Consider the following 5,894-nt stretch of genomic DNA (forward strand, 5'->3'; position numbering starts at 1 on the left):
TGATAAAAGTATATCAAAGAAAAGATTATTTAACTAGGCATGTGGAAAGTATAAAGAGGACTACATTTAATCCTCGAGTCATCTGATAACAACCAGACTAAAGACATGTTTAATTGTTCAAGAATTAGCTCTTGAATCGATTTTTACTGGACTATAAAGGTTGGGAATCAACCGTCTAGAAAGATATAGCATAGGCCAAAAATGAGTTGTCCAGAAAAATACAAAGCGATTGAATAAATGATGACATAAATGGAAAGTTATTGAGATATTCAAGATTTCATTTAATACCCATTCAACCATCTAACGATTGAAACAGGTGAGAATCACGAAAATAATTACAACTCTTATCTACTATCGGGAATAGTTTGGTCAGCTGTTCAAGCTTTTTCAATGCTCAATTTTAAAATTTGATGTGCCACAAATGTTCGTTTCGAGTGAATAATAGATCAAAGCATTGGATACATCGAGAGGAACTCATATCTAAAAGTGGAACTGTTTAAAGGAGATTTGAGTTGGCCGTGATTAGAAAAAAATTATATGTATATATAAATATTGTATAAACATCGTATATGAATGTATATACATTTATGGTCTATAATTACACATCATATATACATAATTATACACTATTTATACAATATCGATACAATATTACAAATACTTATGCCCTTTTTGTTGATTTTTTTATTGCTTGTACTGTTACCTAAGAAACCCATTAAAAATAACACCCAACTCCCTCATATTGAAAAAAAAATCTTCTTTAATTCAATTCGCTATTTGATACCACACAAATATATCCAATTTTCTCTATAATCCCTGTAACAGTGATTTCGTGTTATACTCTCTAGGTTGGTGATTAGTTTAAGAAAAAATTAAAAAGGAAAAATACCATTAAAGCCTCATTTAAAACTCCATTTTTTTCCATTAAAAACTCCAATTCAAAAGCTAAAATATCCAAGTGATTACTTTTTGAGTAGGTGTGTTTGAAGTGTGTTGGAAATACATTGAAGAGTTTAGATATAAAATTCGAGGAGTATTAAAGGTAATTATTGATTTGGAGTTAAAATCCATATTTGAATTCGAATTAAGAAAGTATCAATATTGCAACATGTGTATATTATTGGATATCACATGTATATTACATACATTTATACATTGATATACAAAGTGATATAAACATATATACATTTTCTTCTCGACTTCGTCGAATTACTAGTTATAGAAACCCTTCAAATCAACCCCAAGTGAATCTAAAATTTAATATAAGCTTCACATAGATGTATTTTAGAAAAAATTGACTTTGAATTACAATACTTTCAAATTTTGATTTTTAGATTTGAGAGCTTCAAACTCAACAATTGTGAGTTTCAAGGTCTTCTTCCGAACTTAATGACTTCAATGAATTTTCGATGTTGTTTCAATTATTGAAGGTGGAAGTAGAGTTGATGGTGGTGGTATATAGTACAACATGGCGGAGAATTTGGCATCAAAATTCTGTAGGAGCGCTAAGATATTTGATTGATGGGCAAAAGTAGCATTTCCACAAATAATGGTTATACGATCAATATTTGTGGAGAGCCAAAATTTGATAACTAATCATGAGGAATTATCAGAATTTGGTCAAATTGATGAATCATCATAACTTGTTGTATAAAAATCTCATTAATATATATGTGTTTCTTCAAATTTGATATCTCAATCTCCGATTCTCAATGATTAAATTAAACCCAAGTATTCAAAAAATAATAAAATTACGTTGTTATATTATTATTATTTATTCAAAGTCAGTAATGGTATTCTTAATTTGTTTCAAATTAAAGCAAATCATAAGAGAGACGATACAAATTTAATGAAACACTATCCACAATTTAATCATAGCTAAATTAATGAGTATTTAATTTTCCACATATCTCATATTTTCCAATTTTTGTAGTGTCCACGTAATTTATTTCAGGAAGAAAAAGTAGGTGGAGGAAAAAGGAAAAAAAGAAAAAGAAGTTGGTGAAGAAGTTCCTATGTATTATAAACTAACTAACTTGACAATTTTATAAAGGAAAAAGAGCAAGAGAATATAAAGAAAGTATTAATATAGAGAGAGTAGTAGAAATTTTCTTCTTTTGTGTGTTTTTACATTGAAGAGTAAGGCTATATTTATAGCCATATATATAAGTGGAGGAAAATATTAGTGGGCAATTTACCTACTTAAAAAATAAATGGACTATCCACCATTGTGAAGTGGACAACCAATTTACTTGGTTGATAACACTCCCCCTTGGATGTCCACGTGAAATGTGTCTCATTAAAACTTTACAAAAAAAATAATATACATTGTTATTCTGAACATCCATAAATGTTGTGCCTCGTTAAAACCTTACTAGGAAAAACCCAATGGGAAAAAGCCTAGTGAAGAAAAAATAGTACACACATCTTGTAATACGTCTTGAGTGCTGCCTCATTAAAAACCTTACGAGAAAAACCCGATGGGATAAAACCTTGGCTAAGGAAAAAAGAGTACAGCGCGCATTTTGCTCCCCCTGATGGAAAACATCACTTAACATCTCGAAGACGATGCATTCCAATTTTGTATCTCATTTTCTCAAAGGTTGAAGTTGGCAATGCCTTGGTTAGGGCTGTACAGGACAAATCGATAAACCGCACCAAACCGATAAACCGAACCAAACCGGAAAAAAAACCCGACTAGTGGTTTGGTTTGACTTGGTTTGGTGTTTGAAAAAAAAACCCGACCATTATAGGATTGGTTTGGTTTTAACTAAAAAAAGTCAAACTGAACCCAAACCGACCCGATTATAGATATACTACTTTTAAATTATGTTATACATAAAAATATTTATTAAAATGTAATTTATAAATATTTTTTAAAATTTTTTCATAATTTTTGTTTTCTTTCTTACATTTAGATTTGGACTTGAGTAGCCCATCTAAATAATATACAAAAAAAACTTATCTTATAAAGTTATATTATAAAGTTAAAACTTCGTGCCTCCATCTTATATGTTGATATTTTGTACTAGAACTCTTTTTAAGAAGCACTACTCTGTGCTTTTTATTAGATACTATGAGAAACTCAAAAAAATTCGAAAAAACCCAAAAAACCCGAGAAACCCGAAAAAACCCGAAAAACCCGAGAAAAATTGATATCTAAAAACCCGATTTTTATTGGTTTGGTTTGGTTTATAGATTTAATAACCCGACACAAATGGTTTGGTTTGGTTTGTAAAAAATCCGAACCAACCCGGTCCATGTACACCCCTAGCCTTGGTAAACATATCTGTTAAATTGCCAGTTGAACGAATTTGTTGGACATCTATTTCACCCTTCTTTTGAAGATCATGAGTGAAATAGAATTTTGGTGAAATATGTTTTGTTCTGTCTCATTTGATGTATTTTCCCTTCAATTGAGCTATACATGCAGCATTGTCTTCATACAATATTGTTGATGCGTCTTTTATCAAAGAAAGGTCACATGTTTCTTGAGTGTGTTGAGTTATTAATCTTAACCAAATACATTCTTGACTTGCTTCATGAATGGCTATTATCTCTGCATGATTTGAGGAAGTAACAACCATAGTTTGCTTTGTTGAACGATATGACTTGCTTCATACAATATTGTTGGAGCGTCTTTTATCAAAAAAAGGCCACATGTTTCTTGAATGTGTTGAGTTATTAATCTTAACTAAACACATTCTCGACTTGCTTCATGAATGGCTATTATCTCTGTATGATTTGAGGAAGTAGCAACCATAGTTTGCTTTGTTGAACGATATGATATAGATGTACCACCACATGTAAATAAATAGCCTGTCTGTGATCGACCTTTATGGGGATCAGATAAATATCTCGCATCTACGTAACCGATCAATTGTGACGTGGAATCATTTGAGTAAAACAATCTCATATCAATGGTACCTCGAAGGTATCTGAATATATGCTTAATTCCATTCCAGTGCCTTCATGTTGGGGAAGAACTAAATTTTGCTAACAAGTTTACTGAGAAAGCTATATCTGGTATAGAATTATTGGCAAGATACATTAATGCACCAATTGCACTAAGGTATGGTATTTCGGCCCCAACAAGCTCTTCATCATTTTTATGAGGTCGAAATGGATCTTTATTAATATCAAGAGATCTCACAACCATTGGGGTACTCAATGGATGTGTTTTATCCATATAAAACCTCTTTAAAATATTTTCAGTATATGTTGATTGATGGACAAATATCTCATTTGTAAAATGTTCAATTTGTAAACCAAGACAAAATTTTGTCTTTTCAAGTTCTTTCATTTCAAACTCCTTTTTCGGACATTTTACTGCCTTTGAAAGTTCTTCTGGAGTTTCAATAATATTCAAATCATCAACATATACTGCTATTATGAGAAATTCAGATCCAGACCTTCTCATAAAGACATAAGGGCAAATTGGATCATTTTTATATTCTTCTTTTAGCAAATATTCGCTAAGACGATTGTACCACATTCGCCCTGATTGTTTCAACCCGTACAAGGATTTTTGAAGCTTTATTGAGCAATTTTCTCGAGAATCCTTGTATGCTTCAGGCACTTTGAACCCTTTGGGAATTTTCATAAAAATGTCATGGTCCAATGAGCCATATAAATAGGCAGTAACCACGTCCATTAAGTGCATTTCAAGCTTTTTATGAACTGCCAAATTCATTAGATACCTGAAGGTAATTGCATCCACCAAGGGGAATATGTTTCCATATAGTCAATGTCAGGTCTTTGCGAAAAATTTTGGGCTACAAGTTGTGCTTTATATCTTACGAGTTCACCCTTTTCATTTCATTTACGCACAAAAATTTATTTATACCCTACTGGCTTGACACCTTCAGGTGTTCAGATTATTGATCCGAAAACTTCATGTTTTTCAAGTAAAGTTAACTCTGCTTGAATTGCATCCTTCCATCTTGGCCAATCATTTCTCTGTCTGAATTCATCGATAGATTTTGGTTCAAAATCCTTATCGTGTTGCATTATTTCAATGGCAGCATTATAAGCAAAAATATTATCGACCACAATATCATTTCGATTCCACCGTTTTCCTATCGAGACATAACTTATTAAGATTTCTTCATTCTCATTATTTTCAGGTACTTGGACCTCCTTGGTGGTATCACCATTTGTTGTGTCTCTGGGCTCTTCTTGAGCACTTTCCTCCAAATTATAATCATCTTAATCATTTATTCTTTTTCTTTTTCGAGGATTTTTGTCCTTGGAATCAATTGGTCTTCCACGTTTTAAGCGTGGCCTAGACTTATTTTCCTGAACAAGTTGTCCTACCGGGACATCAACTCGAATTTTAGCATTAGCAGCTAGGATATGTGATTTAGTAACCCGTGGAGGGTTAGTAAATGCATCCGGCAGTTGATTTGCAATATTCTACAAATAAATCATCTTTTGAACTTCTTGCTCACATTGATTTGTTCGAGGATCTAAATGAGATAGTGACAATGAATTCCAATCTATCTCATTTTTCAACTGCTTATGTTCTCCCCCTAATGTTGGGTATACTGATTCATCAAAATGACAATCAGCGAATTTTGCCGTAAATAAATCTTCAGGCATAGGTTCCAAATATTTTATAATAGAAGGAGATTCATACCCAACATATATTCCCAACCTTCTTTGGGGACCATCTTTGTGCGTTGCGGTGGAGCAATTGGGACATATACCGCACACCCAAATATTCTAAGATGGGATATATTTGGCTCCCTTCCTAAACGCCAACTGTAATGGGGGGAATTCATGATAATTTGTTGGCCTTTTGCGCACAAGTGCTGCTGCATGCAAAATAGCATGCCTCCATACTGAAATAGGAAGTTTTGTCCTCATTAGCAATGATCTAGCTATCAATTGGA

The sequence above is a fragment of the Solanum dulcamara genome, chromosome 8, assembly GCF_947179165.1.
Source record: "Solanum dulcamara chromosome 8, daSolDulc1.2, whole genome shotgun sequence".
NCBI classification, from domain to species: Eukaryota; Viridiplantae; Streptophyta; class Magnoliopsida; order Solanales; family Solanaceae; genus Solanum; species Solanum dulcamara.